We start from the raw sequence: 18,259 nt of genomic DNA on the forward strand, positions 1-18,259 counted from the left end.
CATCAAAGGGCTGGTGGGACTGGCCCAGGCTGTCACTTGCAGACCGGCCGTCTCCGGGAAGGAGGCATCCCTGCTGCAGCTGGAGCTCCGAGATGGACACTCTCGACACTCTCGTGGGCCTCGTTTGCAGAGACATGGAGGCTGCTTCTCTCGACTCGGGAGGTGAGCCTCCACCTCAGTTCCACGTCTTTCCCAAACTCCACTCTTCCCGGCCAAGTGCCGCTGCTGTGGATGCCCGCCGGGGACCCTCTCGGCAGGAGGAACCGTGCCCGCCGGCCCAGACCGTTGGGCGCTGCCAGCGTGGTGACTTGGCGCGTGTGTCAGCAGGGCTGGCTCCCGCCCAGACACGTCTCCTGAGTTGGAGGAGACCGTCTGTGGTCGGGGCTGGGCTTTGCAATATGGGGAACACCTGCTACTTGAATGCAGCCCTGCAGTGTCTGACCCACACACCACCCCTGGCCAGCTGGCTGCTGTCCCAGCAGCACTCGACGATCTGTCCAACCCAGACCTTCTGCATGCTGTGTGCTATGCAAGCCCACATCACGCGAGCCCTCCTTCATCCTGGCGAGGTGATCCGGCCCCGCCAGGACCTGCTCACTAGCTTCCACAGGCACGAGCAGGAAGATTCCCACGAGTTTCTGATGTTCACGCTGGATGCCATGCAGCAAGCGTGCTTGCGTGCCTGTGAGCTGTTGGGCTGTCCCTCCAACAACACCACCCTCATCCGTCAGATCTTTGGTGGGTCCTGGCGATCTCAGGTCCAGTGTCTCCACTGCCTTGGGGTTTCAGACACGTTCGACCCTTATCTGGACATCACCCTGGATATCACGGCAGCTCAGAGTGTGGACCAAGCTTTGAAAGAGCTGGTGAAGCCCGAGAAGCTGGACGGTGAAAATGCCTATCGTTGCAGTGTTTGTCTCCAGAAGGTGCCTGCCACCAAGAGGTTGACTCTGCACAGCGCCTCCAAGGTCCTGATCCTTGTGCTGAAACGCTTCACACAGATCGCCGGCGACAAAATGGCTCAGAAAGTGCACTATCCCCAGTGCCTCGACTTGCAACCCTACATGTCCGAGCAGACGGCAGGCCCACTGGATTATGTGCTCTATGCAGTGCTGGTGCACTCTGGGTGGAGCTGTCACCGAGGACACTACTTTTGTTATGTCCAAGCTGGCAACGGCCAGTGGTATCACATGGACGATGCCAAGGTTACCGCCTGTGACGTGACGTCTGCCCTGAGCCAAAGCGCCTATGTCCTCTTTTATGCCCAGAAGAGTGCCTTGGAAGGAGACGGTGGGCCAGTGGCACCGGGAGGGGCACCGACGTCCCTGGGGGCTGACCCCACAGGCACTGTCGTGGCCCACAGGGGACCGGAAAGAGATGCCAGCATCAGAGCTCCTGGGTCGGAGGAGCCCCTGGAGGAAACAGGCGTTCAAGCAATCAGCTTAGAGCAGTGGAGACGCCTCCAAGAACACGACCGACCTCGGCCTGAATTCAACCTCAGGAAGGTCGAGTCTGCCCTGCCTGCCGGTGCGGTCGTGATTCACCGGTCGAAATACGCAGCTGGCATGAACCCACAACTGCCTGAACCGGGGAACTACCAGCTCAACCATCCAACCAGGGACAGCCCACCTCAGGGGCCCATCAACATCAGCAACGTCCCTTGTCTCAGCGGGAGGGCCAAAACTACCAAGAAAAAGAACAAGAAGAAGCAGGGGGCTCTGGGTGCATTGCACTAGGCTCCGGTGCACATCCCTGCAGACACGCACACACACCCACGCACCAACCCACACACCCACCCGCTCACACACTTGCTGCCCAACCTACGCTCACCTAGAGGAAATCGGGTGTGCTACACGTGGGAATAATCTACCCTTGTGGAAGGACTGTTAGTCTGCAGTGTTCATGGGACGTGCTATTCACTTGGAACTTCTTACTACTGAGCTTTCAGGCGTGGCTCTCCACTGGCATGCTACTGGGGAGGGTGGGATTGATGACTGGGTCTAAGGACTGTCTCAGCACAATCCACGTCCACGGCACTGGAACAGTCCTTTGGGGATGGGGCGTCTGGTAGGTTTCCTTTGGTTTTAACCCTCCCCTCCCCACCCCCAACCCCTTCATTTGCTGCACTATTGGCTTCTTGTGAAGGACGCAGCCTGGAGGCTCCTCAGAAAGGCTCACGCCCACCCAGGTGAGGAGGAAACCTCCTGAGCCCTTCAGAGGGTCCATGACCCTCTCCTGCCTGCTGGGGTCTCCCCCTCCTGGTCCAGTCAACTGGGGATGACCCCAGCCTCCCAGGTCACCAGCCCCCACACCCCATCCCGCTGCGCATAGCTCAGCACAGCACAGACAAATACGAATATTCCCAAGACCTGGTGCAGGATTCCATGGGAGCCGGGCAAGCAGGCTCTAAGGGTGGCTGTCAATCGGAGGCCTTGTGCAAATGCCTGAAAGGAATGACCCGGCCACCCATTCATCACTTGCCCTGGAGACTTCACAAGGATACTTCTCCAAAGACACCTGGGGCTGGATTTCATTTGAAAGGGATATGTTGGAAACTCTCCAAATGCCAACCAGGAGAAACGATGCAAACCACCCACCCCCACAGCAACACCAGCAACAACGCCAAAACCCCAACAGCAAGAGACAGACTCGGTACATCTTCTGACAGACCCGCACAGGTGAGAGTGGGATGTCAGGTACTATGGGGACCAGTGTGACAGAGGGGTCTCCACGGTGGGGAGGAGGATCCCTGTGGCAAGTGGGAGCTTGAACACGTCCTCAATTTTCCCTCTAAAGCTGACAGTGATTGCCACTGGTTCACTGATTGCAGGTGCCTGCGAGGACCACAGTGTCTTCTGGCCACAGCACAGCAAGCGCACGAGTGAGCCAGTGGAGCGAGTGAGGGGGTGAGTGCAGGAGCTGTCCCACGAAGGGCAGAGGTGGGGCTCTGTTTCCCTAGCCCTTGGGTCGAATCGTGGGAGGGTGAACCCAGAGGACCTGGGGGGATCGTCAAAGCCCAGGATCCTTCCCCAAGACCGAAGGAAGGAACATAGACATTGGTGAGGAAGGGTTAGGGGGAGGGGGAGTGGACTGTGACTTGGAGGTGCTGTCTCTCCACCTCTGCACCAGGTGCGTGGCCATCTCCAGGCAAGGAGAGGCAACCGGAGGAGAAGCCACCAAGAGATCCGTATCCTCTGCAGGTCCACATGGAGGAAGGGGCTCGTTCTACCCTTTGAGAGTCCCTGAGCGGCATAGAACGGGGCACCTCTGGGAACGTGGGCCAAAACAACTGCATCATGCCTGGGAAAGCCTGGGACAACCCCCTGGAGTGGGCCAGTGGCTCCAGGTGAAGGAAGGGGCATTCTTGGCCGAGTTCACAGCACGTCAGTGCTCCCGCTCCCCCTCCTCCCGCCCCTCCCCCTCCCCCTCATCCCTTTATCCCCTGAAGCAAACACTGACTAACACTGGGGCCCAATCAGATTCTCCCTCGTGGGGACACAGCCTTGAGGCACATCCACTTACCATGGTTTGTCTTGTAAGTGAGGAAAGCCAAGGTGGAATGCCGAGGACCCCAATCCCCAGGGCGACTCTGCGGGAGACGCCACAGGGCCCGTGTGGGGAGGAGGGGGTGGACAGAATCGGGGAGCCCTTGCTCAGGCCTGCCCAGTGCCTCATCCCCACCCCACACCCCACGCACCGTCCCTCCACGCCCAGCCATCTTCCAGGCCAGCCCCTGGCATGGTGTTCACTCCACTGGAGAATGGATGGTGGAGATCGTGGTTCCAAAGAGCTCCCTGCCTCTAGGATGCCTTTGAGCACGTGGAGTGGAGTGAGAAGCTCCCAGGGTAGCTCCGACCTGGGTTTCAGCCTCAGGGGACCTGGAAGGGGCTCTTGGACTGAGGGTGAAACCGCGAGGGGCAGGCCGTGTCTGACGGACCAGGCTTCCCTCAGACATCCTCAGGCACCTGCACCGTGGAAGGAGCCCTGTGGAGCCCCGCGAGACAGACACCCCGACACCACCTCTGCTAATGATGGGCGTGTCTGGGCCATGGGAAATGGATCAAACGAACCTGGCACGGGACAGGGTTTGGATGCAGTCTACTTGGTAATAAACTGAGTGAAATCATTGGCATGAGTGTTTAATTCGAGAAATGAAGACCTATGAAATTCATCACGGGGTTGGGGGGGCAGGGCTGTGTATCTCTGGAGAGGTGCCCTGTCTTGTCTGGGCGGAAGTGCACTCCAGAAACCCGGAAGTGTCGTTCTTCAACACCAATGGAAAGCTGTGTTTCTAGAAGGGGTTTTCCTTTGACTCAAGCCACCAAGAGGGACGGTATTGCATGGGTGTTTTGGTGTGTAATCACCGCTGGTCCACGGGATAGGATGATTATTCTCAGTTTCATGTCTGAAGTTCATCCCCCTGGTACCGAGGGCAAACGAGGGTGCCTGTGGCTTCTGAGAAGGGCAGTCCCTTGGATGTCCAGGGCCCCACGCTCAGGAAAGAGGGTTCTGCCAGGTCGGATGGGCCCAGTGATGGGGACGCTGGTCCCCACACTTCCCTCCAGTAGCGCTAGGAGAAAGAGCAAGCAGAGCACAGCCTATGTCTTGGTGCCAGCCAGGCCCATCTCAACCCAGGACCGCTTGCTCCCAGGGGGGTGGCCGCTGCCTCTCCGACAGATCCCACTGGGTGCTGAGCCTTCCCTCGCAAAGACAAGAAGGGAGAAGGCAGTGGGTTTGGAGCGAGGCAGTATCTGAGCACCGAAGAGCCTTCACTCCTTCCTAAAATGGGCACAGAGCATCTCCTGTGCTCTCTGAGGTGGGGTAGGGGGCACTGCATGCTGGCCACCATGCTGGGCACTGCAGTCCACGGAGCGCAGTGCATCCTCATGGAGACTTGAAGTGATCACAGTCGAGTCACACATGAGAGTGGAATGCGTACGGTTGTGGAGTTAGAGGATTTCTCAGCTGAGAATTCCTGATTCCCAGGGGGACAGCATTCCAGCAGCAGGGGAGAGAGCAGTTCATTGTATCTGGCGGCAGTTTGGTTCACTTCTCCTAAAGTGCCTGGACGTCCTGTGACATCAGACATTTGGCTTCTGTCTCCCATGTTCATCCTCAAAGGAGCATGCCACCTGAACCTTACAGAAGGTAACTCAACAACACTTCGAGCTCAGGCAAAGAAACCAAACGAACAAATGAAAAACCCTAACCTCCCCACGCCCACCCCCCCACCCCCAACACCAGAAACAACAAAGAAATCCAGAGCAGTGAAAAATGCAGTGAACAGAGCAAACCAAGTGCACAAAATGGATTTGAAAGATTCACAGAAAAGAATCCTGCAGACCTATTGGGAGACGTCTACGGAGAGGGGGAGGCACAAGTACAAACTCTTTGCAGTATGGTATTGGAAAAATGTAAGTTGTGTGTTTGGGTGGTGTTGGCATTGGCATCAGGGTGGTTGGGGGTTAGGGGGTGGGGGTAGGGGTGGCGTGGTGAGCCTCTGTAGGAAAGGGAGGCATTCATACTATAACGTTGTACAAAGAAACCTGCCGACTAGTATTCCAATGATGCCTAAGTAGGAATGTGAAACTCAACGTTCATTTATAAAATCAAAGGTCCTCCCTGCACTGACGGAAGACCCTTCCCTAACGTCGTTGGGGACAGCGAAACCACCTGACTTGCAGCTCTGCCCCTCCTATCTGTCAGTAGGTTCTCATCCAGGTGGTCCCAGGACAGACACACTCCACTGGACCACGTGCAGCTTCGAAGGGGGCTGGGCGGGCTTGGGGGCAGGGTCCGTGGGGGAACTCTCCTCTCCTAGCTGACTCTTCCACTGCCTCAAGATCACATGACCTCGAGGAGTCTCACCCAAGGAACCTTACGTATCACCTTTCTCCTTTCCCTCCCCACGCCCCCACCCCCTGCACCTAAGGTTCGACCAGCACGTTGTGATTGAGCGTCCTCGTGCATTTCCCACTGAGCCGCACAGCTGTGTCTAGTCTATCTGGGAACAGAACCGAGAATCGTTTTTGACAGATGGCTATTTACATATGCCCCCACCAAGATCCCATAGAGAGGGAAAGAAAGACCAATGATTGCCCCCACGAACACAAACAATCATGCCCTGGATAAAGAAGAGGTGACGTGCCCCACGGGGCGGGCTGTGGAGCAGGGTCAGTCGGGGACCTTCCCTCTCCTAGCTGAATCTCTGACTGCCTCAAGGTCACATGACCTCAGGGAGTCTCACCCAAGGAACTTTATCTATCACTTTTTTTTTTCCACACCCTACATCAAAGGGTCAACCGGCACCTTTGCATCCTCAGGCATTTTTGACTGAGCCGGACAGCTGTGTCTAGTTTCTTCGGGGCGGGAAGCAAAGAATCATTTCTCACCGATGCCTATATACATATGCCCCCACCATCATCTCCACAGAGAGGGAAAGGAAGTATAAATATGTCCCCCACAAACACAAACAAGCATGCCCCGGATTAAGAAGATGTAAGACGCCCCCCACTCCACACACCACCTCAGCCACCCCCTTCCCCCCCCGCCCGTTTCCAAAACAGACAGCAGAAGACTGCTCAGCCCACCACCCCTCCCCCAAGAAAGAGGAAGGGAATCATGCGTTTGGAGCAATGACGATGGACTTGGGGGGAGGGGGGCTGGGGGGCTGGGGGCGGGAGGGCGTGATGCTGTGAGAAAGACGTCTGACAGAAAGACAAATACCACACGACAGCGCTTCTATGTAGAATGCAAACCATGACAGCGATGTAGTGGATATATTCGCAACACAGGACAAACTGCTGGGTTACCAGTGGGCAGACGGAAGGCGAGGGGCGTAAGAGGCACACACTTATCAGGTGTGAGATCAGCTAAAAGAATGTCCTGTATGACACCGGGACCTAGAGCCAATACTTTCTAGGAAGCATCAAGGAAATGTAAGCTTTGAGGAATTGTCAATCACTAGACTGTACACCTTCCATAATATTGTAGAGCAAGCATCGTTTCAATGAAAGAACAAAACCAAAGAGAACACAACAAAACACCAAAAACCAAAAGGTGGTGGTGGAGGGGGTGGGGGTGGGGAGGGGGGTGGGGAGAAAACAGAAGAGATGAATACAAAATCAAAGCTACAGGTGGGCTGGCTTTGGGACACGATCATCGACATGAAGGAAAAGGACATGTTTCCACACTCCTTGAATCCCTTGCTAGGACACTGAACGCAAGAAGTGGCTCTCCTAACCTATGGGAATTGAAGTGGGAAGCTCTCAAGAACATCTGTCAGGAAAGGAGTAGAGTGGAATTTTGCACCATTGGGAAAAGTGTGAAAGTGTTTGTTTAGCCCTTGGGCAGGAATCGTTTTGAGCAAGTGTGTTGCCAACTGGCTTGTGTTCCCCCCAGTACCTGTGCTCAGCTTCTAAACCCCCGCGTGCATCCCTTGGGGGCAGGCTAAGGCCAACGCATCCCCTTGGCCCGCAAGTCATTTCCATTCTGAGCACCTTTCTACGTGAGCCTCTCAGAGGTGTTTCTGGAGGTGTGTAAACAGACTTCCCGGAGAAAGGTGTGCATTGTTCCCGCTGGGGATTGCGAGTGACCACGCCCTCAGGCCCTAAATCCGATCAGAAGCTTGCAGCGCATTGGTGGATTTCGTGCCCCCGGGGGTTGGGATGGGGGCGGAGTGGGTGGTGAGCCATCAAAGGGCTGGTGGGACTGGCCCAGGCTGTCACTTGCAGACCGGCCGTCTCCGGGAAGGAGGCATCCCTGCTGCAGCTGGAGCTCCGAGATGGACACTCTCGACACTCTCGTGGGCCTCGTTTGCAGAGACATGGAGGCTGCTTCTCTCGACTCGGGAGGTGAGCCTCCAGCTCAGTTCCACGTCTTTCCCAAACTCCACTCTTCCCGGCCAAGTGCCGCTGCTGTGGATGCCCGCCGGGGACCCTCTCGGCAGGAGGAACCGTGCCCGCCGGCCCAGACCGTTGGGCGCTGCCAGCGTGGTGACTTGGCGCGTGTGTCAGCAGGGCTGGCTCCCGCCCAGACACGTCTCCTGAGTTGGAGGAGACCGTCTGTGGTCGGGGCTGGGCTTTGCAATATGGGGAACACCTGCTACTTGAATGCAGCCCTGCAGTGTCTGACCCACACACCACCCCTGGCCAGCTGGCTGCTGTCCCAGCAGCACTCGACGATCTGTCCAACCCAGACCTTCTGCATGCTGTGTGCTATGCAAGCCCACATCACGCGAGCCCTCCTTCATCCTGGCGAGGTGATCCGGCCCCGCCAGGACCTGCTCACTAGCTTCCACAGGCACGAGCAGGAAGATTCCCACGAGTTTCTGATGTTCACGCTGGATGCCATGCAGCAAGCGTGCTTGCGTGCCTGTGAGCTGTTGGGCTGTCCCTCCAACAACACCACCCTCATCCGTCAGATCTTTGGTGGGTCCTGGCGATCTCAGGTCCAGTGTCTCCACTGCCTTGGGGTTTCAGACACGTTCGACCCTTATCTGGACATCACCCTGGATATCACGGCAGCTCAGAGTGTGGACCAAGCTTTGAAAGAGCTGGTGAAGCCCGAGAAGCTGGACGGTGAAAATGCCTATCGTTGCAGTGTTTGTCTCCAGAAGGTGCCTGCCACCAAGAGGTTGACTCTGCACAGCGCCTCCAAGGTCCTGATCCTTGTGCTGAAACGCTTCACACAGATCGCCGGCGACAAAATGGCTCAGAAAGTGCACTATCCCCAGTGCCTCGACTTGCAACCCTACATGTCCGAGCAGACGGCAGGCCCACTGGATTATGTGCTCTATGCAGTGCTGGTGCACTCTGGGTGGAGCTGTCACCGAGGACACTACTTTTGTTATGTCCAAGCTGGCAACGGCCAGTGGTATCACATGGACGATGCCAAGGTTACCGCCTGTGACGTGACGTCTGCCCTGAGCCAAAGCGCCTATGTCCTCTTTTATGCCCAGAAGAGTGCCTTGGAAGGAGACGGTGGGCCAGTGGCACCGGGAGGGGCACCGACGTCCCTGGGGGCTGACCCCACAGGCACTGTCGTGGCCCACAGGGGACCGGAAAGAGATGCCAGCATCAGAGCTCCTGGGTCGGAGGAGCCCCTGGAGGAAACAGGCGTTCAAGCAATCAGCTTAGAGCAGTGGAGACGCCTCCAAGAACACGACCGACCTCGGCCTGAATTCAACCTCAGGAAGGTCGAGTCTGCCCTGCCTGCCGGTGCGGTCGTGATTCACCGGTCGAAATACGCAGCTGGCATGAACCCACAACTGCCTGAACCGGGGAACTACCAGCTCAACCATCCAACCAGGGACAGCCCACCTCAGGGGCCCATCAACATCAGCAACGTCCCTTGTCTCAGCGGGAGGGCCAAAACTACCAAGAAAAAGAACAAGAAGAAGCAGGGGGCTCTGGGTGCATTGCACTAGGCTCCGGTGCACATCCCTGCAGACACGCACACACACCCACGCACCAACCCACACACCCACCCGCTCACACACTTGCTGCCCAACCTACGCTCACCTAGAGGAAATCGGGTGTGCTACACGTGGGAATAATCTACCCTTGTGGAAGGACTGTTAGTCTGCAGTGTTCATGGGACGTGCTATTCACTTGGAACTTCTTACTACTGAGCTTTCAGGCGTGGCTCTCCACTGGCATGCTACTGGGGAGGGTGGGATTGATGACTGGGTCTAAGGACTGTCTCAGCACAATCCACGTCCACGGCACTGGAACAGTCCTTTGGGGATGGGGCGTCTGGTAGGTTTCCTTTGGTTTTAACCCTCCCCTCCCCACCCCCAACCCCTTCATTTGCTGCACTATTGGCTTCTTGTGAAGGACGCAGCCTGGAGGCTCCTCAGAAAGGCTCACGCCCACCCAGGTGAGGAGGAAACCTCCTGAGCCCTTCAGAGGGTCCATGACCCTCTCCTGCCTGCTGGGGTCTCCCCCTCCTGGTCCAGTCAACTGGGGATGACCCCAGCCTCCCAGGTCACCAGCCCCCACACCCCATCCCGCTGCGCATAGCTCAGCACAGCACAGACAAATACGAATATTCCCAAGACCTGGTGCAGGATTCCATGGGAGCCGGGCAAGCAGGCTCTAAGGGTGGCTGTCAATCGGAGGCCTTGTGCAAATGCCTGAAAGGAATGACCCGGCCACCCATTCATCACTTGCCCTGGAGACTTCACAAGGATACTTCTCCAAAGACACCTGGGGCTGGATTTCATTTGAAAGGGATATGTTGGAAACTCTCCAAATGCCAACCAGGAGAAACGATGCAAACCACCCACCCCCACAGCAACACCAGCAACAACGCCAAAACCCCAACAGCAAGAGACAGACTCGGTACATCTTCTGACAGACCCGCACAGGTGAGAGTGGGATGTCAGGTACTATGGGGACCAGTGTGACAGAGGGGTCTCCACGGTGGGGAGGAGGATCCCTGTGGCAAGTGGGAGCTTGAACACGTCCTCAATTTTCCCTCTAAAGCTGACAGTGATTGCCACTGGTTCACTGATTGCAGGTGCCTGCGAGGACCACAGTGTCTTCTGGCCACAGCACAGCAAGCGCACGAGTGAGCCAGTGGAGCGAGTGAGGGGGTGAGTGCAGGAGCTGTCCCACGAAGGGCAGAGGTGGGGCTCTGTTTCCCTAGCCCTTGGGTCGAATCGTGGGAGGGTGAACCCAGAGGACCTGGGGGGATCGTCAAAGCCCAGGATCCTTCCCCAAGACCGAAGGAAGGAACATAGACATTGGTGAGGAAGGGTTAGGGGGAGGGGGAGTGGACTGTGACTTGGAGGTGCTGTCTCTCCACCTCTGCACCAGGTGCGTGGCCATCTCCAGGCAAGGAGAGGCAACCGGAGGAGAAGCCACCAAGAGATCCGTATCCTCTGCAGGTCCACATGGAGGAAGGGGCTCGTTCTACCCTTTGAGAGTCCCTGAGCGGCATAGAACGGGGCACCTCTGGGAACGTGGGCCAAAACAACTGCATCATGCCTGGGAAAGCCTGGGACAACCCCCTGGAGTGGGCCAGTGGCTCCAGGTGAAGGAAGGGGCATTCTTGGCCGAGTTCACAGCACGTCAGTGCTCCCGCTCCCCCTCCTCCCGCCCCTCCCCCTCCCCCTCATCCCTTTATCCCCTGAAGCAAACACTGACTAACACTGGGGCCCAATCAGATTCTCCCTCGTGGGGACACAGCCTTGAGGCACATCCACTTACCATGGTTTGTCTTGTAAGTGAGGAAAGCCAAGGTGGAATGCCGAGGACCCCAATCCCCAGGGCGACTCTGCGGGAGACGCCACAGGGCCCGTGTGGGGAGGAGGGGGTGGACAGAATCGGGGAGCCCTTGCTCAGGCCTGCCCAGTGCCTCATCCCCACCCCACACCCCACGCACCGTCCCTCCACGCCCAGCCATCTTCCAGGCCAGCCCCTGGCATGGTGTTCACTCCACTGGAGAATGGATGGTGGAGATCGTGGTTCCAAAGAGCTCCCTGCCTCTAGGATGCCTTTGAGCACGTGGAGTGGAGTGAGAAGCTCCCAGGGTAGCTCCGACCTGGGTTTCAGCCTCAGGGGACCTGGAAGGGGCTCTTGGACTGAGGGTGAAACCGCGAGGGGCAGGCCGTGTCTGACGGACCAGGCTTCCCTCAGACATCCTCAGGCACCTGCACCGTGGAAGGAGCCCTGTGGAGCCCCGCGAGACAGACACCCCGACACCACCTCTGCTAATGATGGGCGTGTCTGGGCCATGGGAAATGGATCAAACGAACCTGGCACGGGACAGGGTTTGGATGCAGTCTACTTGGTAATAAACTGAGTGAAATCATTGGCATGAGTGTTTAATTCGAGAAATGAAGACCTATGAAATTCATCGCGGGGTTGGGGGGGCAGGGCTGTGTATCTCTGGAGAGGTGCCCTGTCTTGTCTGGGCGGAAGTGCACTCCAGAAACCCGGAAGTGTCGTTCTTCAACACCAATGGAAAGCTGTGTTTCTAGAAGGGGTTTTCCTTTGACTCAAGCCACCAAGAGGGACGGTATTGCATGGGTGTTTTGGTGTGTAATCACCGCTGGTCCACGGGATAGGATGATTATTCTCAGTTTCATGTCTGAAGTTCATCCCCCTGGTACCGAGGGCAAACGAGGGTGCCTGTGGCTTCTGAGAAGGGCAGTCCCTTGGATGTCCAGGGCCCCACGCTCAGGAAAGAGGGTTCTGCCAGGTCGGATGGGCCCAGTGATGGGGACGCTGGTCCCCACACTTCCCTCCAGTAGCGCTAGGAGAAAGAGCAAGCAGAGCACAGCCTATGTCTTGGTGCCAGCCAGGCCCATCTCAACCCAGGACCGCTTGCTCCCAGGGGGGTGGCCGCTGCCTCTCCGACAGATCCCACTGGGTGCTGAGCCTTCCCTCGCAAAGACAAGAAGGGAGAAGGCAGTGGGTTTGGAGCGAGGCAGTATCTGAGCACCGAAGAGCCTTCACTCCTTCCTAAAATGGGCACAGAGCATCTCCTGTGCTCTCTGAGGTGGGGTAGGGGGCACTGCATGCTGGCCACCATGCTGGGCACTGCAGTCCACGGAGCGCAGTGCATCCTCATGGAGACTTGAAGTGATCACAGTCGAGTCACACATGAGAGTGGAATGCGTACGGTTGTGGAGTTAGAGGATTTCTCAGCTGAGAATTCCTGATTCCCAGGGGGACAGCATTCCAGCAGCAGGGGAGAGAGCAGTTCATTGTATCTGGCGGCAGTTTGGTTCACTTCTCCTAAAGTGCCTGGACGTCCTGTGACATCAGACATTTGGCTTCTGTCTCCCATGTTCATCCTCAAAGGAGCATGCCACCTGAACCTTACAGAAGGTAACTCAACAACACTTCGAGCTCAGGCAAAGAAACCAAACGAACAAATGAAAAACCCTAACCTCCCCACGCCCACCCCCCCACCCCCAACACCAGAAACAACAAAGAAATCCAGAGCAGTGAAAAATGCAGTGAACAGAGCAAACCAAGTGCACAAAATGGATTTGAAAGATTCACAGAAAAGAATCCTGCAGACCTATTGGGAGACGTCTACGGAGAGGGGGAGGCACAAGTACAAACTCTTTGCAGTATGGTATTGGAAAAATGTAAGTTGTGTGTTTGGGTGGTGTTGGCATTGGCATCAGGGTGGTTGGGGGTTAGGGGGTGGGGGTAGGGGTGGCGTGGTGAGCCTCTGTAGGAAAGGGAGGCATTCATACTATAACGTTGTACAAAGAAACCTGCCGACTAGTATTCCAATGATGCCTAAGTAGGAATGTGAAACTCAACGTTCATTTATAAAATCAAAGGTCCTCCCTGCACTGACGGAAGACCCTTCCCTAACGTCGTTGGGGACAGCGAAACCACCTGACTTGCAGCTCTGCCCCTCCTATCTGTCAGTAGGTTCTCATCCAGGTGGTCCCAGGACAGACACACTCCACTGGACCACGTGCAGCTTCGAAGGGGGCTGGGCGGGCTTGGGGGCAGGGTCCGTGGGGGAACTCTCCTCTCCTAGCTGACTCTTCCACTGCCTCAAGATCACATGACCTCGAGGAGTCTCACCCAAGGAACCTTACGTATCACCTTTCTCCTTTCCCTCCCCACGCCCCCACCCCCTGCACCTAAGGTTCGACCAGCACGTTGTGATTGAGCGTCCTCGTGCATTTCCCACTGAGCCGCACAGCTGTGTCTAGTCTATCTGGGAACAGAACCGAGAATCGTTTTTGACAGATGGCTATTTACATATGCCCCCACCAAGATCCCATAGAGAGGGAAAGAAAGACCAATGATTGCCCCCACGAACACAAACAATCATGCCCTGGATAAAGAAGAGGTGACGTGCCCCACGGGGCGGGCTGTGGAGCAGGGTCAGTCGGGGACCTTCCCTCTCCTAGCTGAATCTCTGACTGCCTCAAGGTCACATGACCTCAGGGAGTCTCACCCAAGGAACTTTATCTATCACTTTTTTTTTTCCACACCCTACATCAAAGGGTCAACCGGCACCTTTGCATCCTCAGGCATTTTTGACTGAGCCGGACAGCTGTGTCTAGTTTCTTCGGGGCGGGAAGCAAAGAATCATTTCTCACCGATGCCTATATACATATGCCCCCACCATCATCTCCACAGAGAGGGAAAGGAAGTATAAATATGTCCCCCACAAACACAAACAAGCATGCCCCGGATTAAGAAGATGTAAGACGCCCCCCACTCCACACACCACCTCAGCCACCCCCTTCCCCCCCCGCCCGTTTCCAAAACAGACAGCAGAAGACTGCTCAGCCCACCACCCCTCCCCCAAGAAAGAGGAAGGGAATCATGCGTTTGGAGCAATGACGATGGACTTGGGGGGAGGGGGGCTGGGGGGCTGGGGGCGGGAGGGCGTGATGCTGTGAGAAAGACGTCTGACAGAAAGACAAATACCACACGACAGCGCTTCTATGTAGAATGCAAACCATGACAGCGATGTAGTGGATATATTCGCAACACAGGACAAACTGCTGGGTTACCAGTGGGCAGACGGAAGGCGAGGGGCGTAAGAGGCACACACTTATCAGGTGTGAGATCAGCTAAAAGAATGTCCTGTATGACACCGGGACCTAGAGCCAATACTTTCTAGGAAGCATCAAGGAAATGTAAGCTTTGAGGAATTGTCAATCACTAGACTGTACACCTTCCATAATATTGTAGAGCAAGCATCGTTTCAATGAAAGAACAAAACCAAAGAGAACACAACAAAACACCAAAAACCAAAAGGTGGTGGTGGAGGGGGTGGGGGTGGGGAGGGGGGTGGGGAGAAAACAGAAGAGATGAATACAAAATCAAAGCTACAGGTGGGCTGGCTTTGGGACACGATCATCGACATGAAGGAAAAGGACATGTTTCCACACTCCTTGAATCCCTTGCTAGGACACTGAACGCAAGAAGTGGCTCTCCTAACCTATGGGAATTGAAGTGGGAAGCTCTCAAGAACATCTGTCAGGAAAGGAGTAGAGTGGAATTTTGCACCATTGGGAAAAGTGTGAAAGTGTTTGTTTAGCCCTTGGGCAGGAATCGTTTTGAGCAAGTGTGTTGCCAACTGGCTTGTGTTCCCCCCAGTACCTGTGCTCAGCTTCTAAACCCCCGCGTGCATCCCTTGGGGGCAGGCTAAGGCCAACGCATCCCCTTGGCCGGCAAGTCATTTCCATTCTGAGCACCTTTCTACGTGAGCCTCTCAGAGGTGTTTCTGGAGGTGTGTAAACAGACTTCCCGGAGAAAGGTGTGCATTGTTCCCGCTGGGGATTGCGAGTGACCACGCCCTCAGGCCCTAAATCCGATCAGAAGCTTGCAGCGCATTGGTGGATTTCGTGCCCCCGGGGGTTGGGATGGGGGCGGAGTGGGTGGTGAGCCATCAAAGGGCTGGTGGGACTGGCCCAGGCTGTCACTTGCAGACCGGCCGTCTCTGGGAAGGAGGCATCCCTGCTGCAGCTGGAGCTCCGAGATGGACACTCTCGACACTCTCGTGGGCCTCGTTTGCAGAGACATGGAGGCTGCTTCTCTCGACTCGGGAGGTGAGCCTCCACCTCAGTTCCACGTCTTTCCCAAACTCCACTCTTCCCGGCCAAGTGCCGCTGCTGTGGATGCCCGCCGGGGACCCTCTCGGCAGGAGGAACCGTGCCCGCCGGCCCAGACCGTTGGGCGCTGCCAGCGTGGTGACTTGGCGCGTGTGTCAGCAGGGCTGGCTCCCGCGCAGACATGTCTCCTGAGTTGGAGGAGACCGTCTGTGGTCGGGGCTGGGCTTTGCAATATGGGGAACACCTGCTACTTGAATGCAGCCCTGCAGTGTCTGACCCACATACCACCCCTGGCCAGCTGGCTGCTGTCCCAGCAGCACTCGACGATCTGTCCAACCCAGACCTTCTGCATGCTGTGTGCTATGCAAGCCCACATCACGCGAGCCCTCCTTCATCCTGGCGAGGTGATCCGGCCCCGCCAGGACCTGCTCACTAGCTTCCACAGGCACGAGCAGGAAGATTCCCACGAGTTTCTGATGTTCACGCTGGATGCCATGCAGCAAGCGTGCTTGCGTGCCTGTGAGCTGTTGGGCTGTCCCTCCAACAACACCACCCTCATCCGTCAGATCTTTGGTGGGTCCTGGCGATCTCAGGTCCAGTGTCTCCACTGCCTTGGGGTTTCAGACACGTTCGACCCTTATCTGGACATCACCCTGGATATCACGGCAGCTCAGAGTGTGGACCAAGCTTTGAAAGAGCTGGTGAAGCCCGAGAAGCTGGACGGTGAAAATGCCTATCGTTGCAGTGTTTGTCTCCAGAAGGTGCCTGCCACCAAGAGGTTGACTCTGCACAGCGCCTCCAAGGTCCTGATCCTTGTGCTGAAACGCTTCACACAGATCGCCGGCGACAAAATGGCTCAGAAAGTGCACTATCCCCAGTGCCTCGACTTGCAACCCTACATGTCCGAGCAGACGGCAGGCCCACTGGATTATGTGCTCTATGCAGTGCTGGTGCACTCTGGGTGGAGCTGTCACCGAGGACACTACTTTTGTTATGTCCAAGCTGGCAACGGCCAGTGGTATCACATGGACGATGCCAAGGTTACCGCCTGTGACGTGACGTCTGCCCTGAGCCAAAGCGCCTATGTCCTCTTTTATGCCCAGAAGAGTGCCTTGGAAGGAGACGGTGGGCCAGTGGCACCGGGAGGGGCACCGACGTCCCTGGGGGCTGACCCCACAGGCACTGTCGTGGCCCACAGGGGACCGGAAAGAGATGCCAGCATCAGAGCTCCTGGGTCGGAGGAGCCCCTGGAGGAAACAGGCGTTCAAGCAATCAGCTTAGAGCAGTGGAGACGCCTCCAAGAACACGACCGACCTCGGCCTGAATTCAACCTCAGGAAGGTCGAGTCTGCCCTGCCTGCCGGTGCGGTCGTGATTCACCGGTCGAAATACGCAGCTGGCATGAACCCACAACTGCCTGAACCGGGGAACTACCAGCTCAACCATCCAACCAGGGACAGCCCACCTCAGGGGCCCATCAACATCAGCAACGTCCCTTGTCTCAGCGGGAGGGCCAAAACTACCAAGAAAAAGAACAAGAAGAAGCAGGGGGCTCTGGGTGCATTGCACTAGGCTCCGGTGCACATCCCTGCAGACACGCACACACACCCACGCACCAACCCACACACCCACCCGCTCACACACTTGCTGCCCAACCTACGCTCACCTAGAGGAAATCGGGTGTGCTACACGTGGGAATAATCTACCCTTGTGGAAGGACTGTTAGTCTGCAGTGTTCATGGGACGTGCTATTCACTTGGAACTTCTTACTACTGAGCTTTCAGGCGTGGCTCTCCACTGGCATGCTACTGGGGAGGGTGGGATTGATGACTGGGTCTAAGGACTGTCTCAGCACAATCCACGTCCACGGCACTGGAACAGTCCTTTGGGGATGGGGCGTCTGGTAGGTTTCCTTTGGTTTTAACCCTCCCCTCCCCACCCCCAACCCCTTCATTTGCTGCACTATTGGCTTCTTGTGAAGGACGCAGCCTGGAGGCTCCTCAGAAAGGCTCACGCCCACCCAGGTGAGGAGGAAACCTCCTGAGCCCTTCAGAGGGTCCATGACCCTCTCCTGCCTGCTGGGGTCTCCCCCTCCTGGTCCAGTCAACTGGGGATGACCCCAGCCTCCCAGGTCACCAGCCCCCACACCCCATCCCGCTGCGCATAGCTCAGCACAGCACAGACAAATACGAATATTCCCAAGACCTGGTGCAGGATTCCATGGGAGCCGGGCAAGCAGGCTCTAAGGGTGGCTGTCAATCGGAGGCCTTGTGCAAATGCCTGAAAGGAATGACCCGGCCACCCATTCATCACTTGCCCTGGAGACTTCACAAGGATACTTCTCCAAAGACACCTGGGGCTGGATTTCATTTGAAAGGGATATGTTGGAGACTCTCCAAATGCCAACCAGGAGAAACGATGCAAACCACCCACCCCCGCAGCAACACCAGCAACAACGCCAAAACCCCAACAGCAAGAGACAGACTCGGTACATCTTCTGACAGACCCGCACAGGTGAGAGTGGGATGTCAGGTACTATGGGGACCAGTGTGACAGAGGGGTCTCCACGGTGGGGAGGAGGATCCCTGCGGCAAGTGGGAGCTTGAACACGTCCTCAATTTTCCCTCTAAAGCTGACAGCGATTGCCACTGGTTCACTGATTGCAGGTGCCTGCGAGGACCACAGTGTCTTCTGGCCACAGCACAGCAAGCGC

Source organism: Hippopotamus amphibius, chromosome 8 (assembly GCF_030028045.1).
Source record: "Hippopotamus amphibius kiboko isolate mHipAmp2 chromosome 8, mHipAmp2.hap2, whole genome shotgun sequence".
Classification (NCBI taxonomy): Eukaryota; Metazoa; Chordata; class Mammalia; order Artiodactyla; family Hippopotamidae; genus Hippopotamus; species Hippopotamus amphibius.